Source organism: Triticum dicoccoides, chromosome 7B, assembly GCF_002162155.2.
Source record: "Triticum dicoccoides isolate Atlit2015 ecotype Zavitan chromosome 7B, WEW_v2.0, whole genome shotgun sequence".
NCBI lineage: Eukaryota > Viridiplantae > Streptophyta > Magnoliopsida > Poales > Poaceae > Triticum > Triticum dicoccoides.
In genome coordinates this window covers 103,818,309-103,822,291 of record NC_041393.1, presented here as the reverse complement: position 1 = coordinate 103,822,291, position 3,983 = coordinate 103,818,309, and positions in this window count along the sequence as shown.

The following is a 3,983-nucleotide window of genomic DNA, read 5'->3' as shown; positions in this document are numbered from 1 at the left end:
CGGGGTTTCTCGCTCCCTCCGCATCCTTTCTTCCGGGGATTCTTGAACTTCTTTGGCGCTCAGCTCCACCACTTTTCTCCCAACACCATCACATATTTAGCTGCGTTTGTATCGATGTGCGAGAACTTCTTAGGGTGTCGACCGCACTGGGGTCTTTTCAAACACATCTTCACCATTCATTCCCAGTCGGTTAAAAAGGCGAAGTCGAGTGACTCGAAAACCCACGTCATCTAGATGTGTGGGGGTTTAGGTATCCAAAAGAGGAATAGGAGTGCCTTTCTCGCCATGACTCTCCCTGAATTTGTTAGTGGCTGGCAGTCGACCTGGTTCTACTGCCAGGACGTCGCAGCTCTAGGTCAGTCGACTGGTCTTCCCCCCTTCTCGTTTGACCGTGTTCAGACTCCTGCCCCACTGAAAGTAACTGCTGATGAGACCATGGAGACGAGGATGTTGGTAGATAGAGTGGTCCAGCTCATCAACGATGGTGTTACCGGCATGGACTTGTTAGAAGTGTTCCTCAGTCGATGCATCCAGCCTCTCCAGGCCTGCGATCACCCGATGTGGTTGTATTCCGGACCAGACAACATCGCTCGGGTCCATCCAGAAGAAGTGCAGTCTGAAACCATAGCTTTGTGGCTGAGGAGGATCACAAGCAACCAGGACAACCCTAGAGGGTCCAGGAGAGTTGTCCCCTTCGGCGACGGGAACCGGCCCGACAAGGTATACTTTTTTTTCCGACTGCTTCCTGCTCACGCTCCAACTGTACTTGATGTTCACTGACTCTTGCTCGACCGATTTGTTCTGCAGGTATTCACTGAGATGCATTCGATGCCCAACGGTGAACAAGCTTTGGAGCAGGGCCAGGAGGGAGAGGACAGTGCGGAGGAGAGTGGTGAGTGGGAGTCTCCGGGAGAAGAGGAGGAGGAGGAGAGCGAGGAGTCGGATGAAGAGGAAGAAGTCGACTCACCGCCGCGGTCCGAACATCGATCCAAACAGTAGCAAGATCCGGCTGGTTGGCACGGAAAAAGCGTGGGCCCGAGTGTCAATACTCAGAAGCGTACTCGGACGTCGACTCCAGAGCCGACGGAGAAGGTGGCCAAGCAGCCTAAAGTTGCTCCTCCAAAGGCCCGGAAGACATTACCGTGAATTACGATGGACGTCCAAGTGGCTTCGGGTTGAGTAACACACTTGTGCTTATAAACACCGACTGACTTTTCTGTTCTGACCGATTGGGTTGTGCATCTTTCCAGACCCACCTCTGCTGCTACTGACATGGATGTTGACAAGGCTCCAGCAGACGAGGAGGCCACCTCCCGAGCTGGTAAGTTCATCCAACCAAGTTCTATTTAGTCGAGTGGACGGTCAATCAGCTGAAAATTTGATACTTCTCTCTTTATGTAGCTCCGCAAGAGATTGTTGTGCTCCCTGATGACGATGAAGAAGAAGTGCCTCTACAGGAGAGGAGGAAGAAGAGTGGAGGCTCGAGCAGGAGGAGGCTTGAAATCCAAGTACCTCAGTCGACACCGGCGCCTGAGGAGATAGTCGAACGTTCCGAAGGGCCGGTTCGGACCAACGTCACATTCGCTAACCCGCTCACGACTGATCGTCCGTCGGGGTCGACTGCACAGACACCTGCTGCACCAGTGCAACTCCACTCGTCCGACCCGGTAACTACTTCAACCACTCTGGAGCCATCCCTCTTTGCTACATATCAAACTCCAGACGACTCGACGCGCGCCGCTAGGGAAGCTCTTCGTCAGGTGAACCTTGTCATGGAGCAGGTGATAGTGATGCATGAAGCTATTCAGGTAGCTTACAACGCCAGCACTGCCCTTCAGACCAATGTTCAGGTCAGCAAAATTCCGACTGAACTTTTGAGTGTTGCTTTATATCTGATCACCCACTGGGTGTTCCTTCCTTTAGAACTCAGGAAATCTTCAATTCTGCACTGTTCGTATCAGTGGGGGCACGCCGAGTGCACCCACTGGGTGTAGTCCCCGAGACCACGGTCGACTGCTGGCAGTCGACTGCGGTCTAATGATGTATCTTTCTCTTTTTTTTTTGAACTCACGCTGGGCAACCCTTGCTGAGTATTGATCTGATTCAGTGGGGGCACGCTAAGTGCACCCACTGGGTGTAGTCCCTGAGACTACTGTTGAATATTTGATTCGGCAGTAGTCTTAGAGTAATTCTTCTCCTTCATTGTCTATTATTTCTGTCGACTGACATGTCTGTCTTTCTGGCTGCAGAGGTCTTGTGATCTTGGAGCTCGGCTCACCGAATTAAAGAAGAAGCTTATCAGCGTTGAACTTGACCTTGAACTCGCGAAGAAGAATCTCAAGACTGCTCAAGAAGAAATGACCATCATGTGAGGTAATCATTCGACCGTTTTGTCTGCTTTGTAGCTTCACCCTTCGCACTGGTTTTTCTTTCAGCCTCTTTGAACCGAGTGATTTTACACAAGCAGATGTGCATAGTGAAAATCGCCAACTTCAGTCTCGTCTGAAGAGTGTTGTATCTTTAGAGAGGATGAAGGAGGCTTTGGAGCAGAAGGATCTGGATCTGGCAGCTGCTCAGAAGAAAGCACGCGAAAAGGAAACACTAAGAAGCACTCTTTCCAGGACTTCATGGACACCTTCCTCGAGGTAACCCTCGCATCACCGACAGCATCAACCTTGATAGCTTCTGTGATCCGGCCAGTCCTTCTCCCGCCGAGTGATTGAAAAAACTTTATGCTTCACCTTTATTTGCCTCGGAATGCGGAGTGATTTTGTAACCATTAAAACTCCTTCGGGTCTTGTGCTCGAGTAGTTTTAATCTGCGGTTAGGAAACTATGGATTTATCTTTGAATATGTTGGGTTTATCTTCGAGCGTAATTTGTTCTTCACTTGGATCGATTTCTCATCATTTGATGCAGGTGCTAAAGAAGAATAACCAGTCGACTGATCGGACGATTCTTGAGCAGCATTGATCAGCTCATCAGCAAGGCACTCAACAATGGTCTTGACGTTCCTGTCAACCGGTTGGGTGATCCTTGCATAGCATGGATCAGCTCATCAGCAAGGCACTTAGCAATGGTCTTGACGTTCCTGTCAACCGATTGGGCGATCCTTGCGTAGCATTGATCAGCTCATCAGCAAGGCACTCAGCAATGGTCTTGGCGTTCCTGTCAACCATTGGAGAGGCCTTTGACAATGCACACAATCTCGTCCTTCTTCTTGATGGTGTAGCCTTCGGGGTGGGGGCAGAATTTGCAAACTTAGGTGAGTACTGGACTGCAGCTAAGTCCCCGAGTGGGAGGATTGCTCACCACTTGGTAGGATTCTTCAAACTTAGGCGAGTACTGGACTACAGCTAAGCCTCCGAGTGGGAGGATTGCTCACCACCCAATAGGATTTTTCGAATTTAGGCGAGCACTGGGATGTAGCTAAGGCCCCGAGTGGGAGGATTGCTCACCACTCGATATGATTTTTCAAACTTAGGCGGGCACTCGGCTGCAGCTAAGCCCCCCGAGTGGGAGGATTGCTCACCACTCGGTAGGATTTTTCAAACTTAGGCGAGCACTGGGCTGCAGCTAAGCCCCCGAGTGGGAGGATTGCTCACCACTCGGTAGGATTTTTCGAACTTAGGCAAGCACTGGGCTGTAGCTAAGCCCCTGAGTGGGAGGATTGCTCACCACTCAGTAGGATTTTTCGAACTTAGGCACGCACTGGGCTGCAGCTAAGCCCCCGAGTGGGAGGATTGCTCACCACTCGGTAGGATTTTTCAAACTTAGGCGAGCACTGGACTGCAGCTAAGCCCCCGAGTGGGAGGATTGCTCTCACAATCTCGTCCTTCTTCATGATGATGCAACCCCCGAGAGGGGGGGGGTCATGGCCGACCCGTACCGTTTGATGGGACTTTTTAAACTTAGGCGAGTACTGGACTACAGCTAAGCCTCCGAGTGAGAGGCAGGCTCAACACTCGGCAGGATTTTTATATT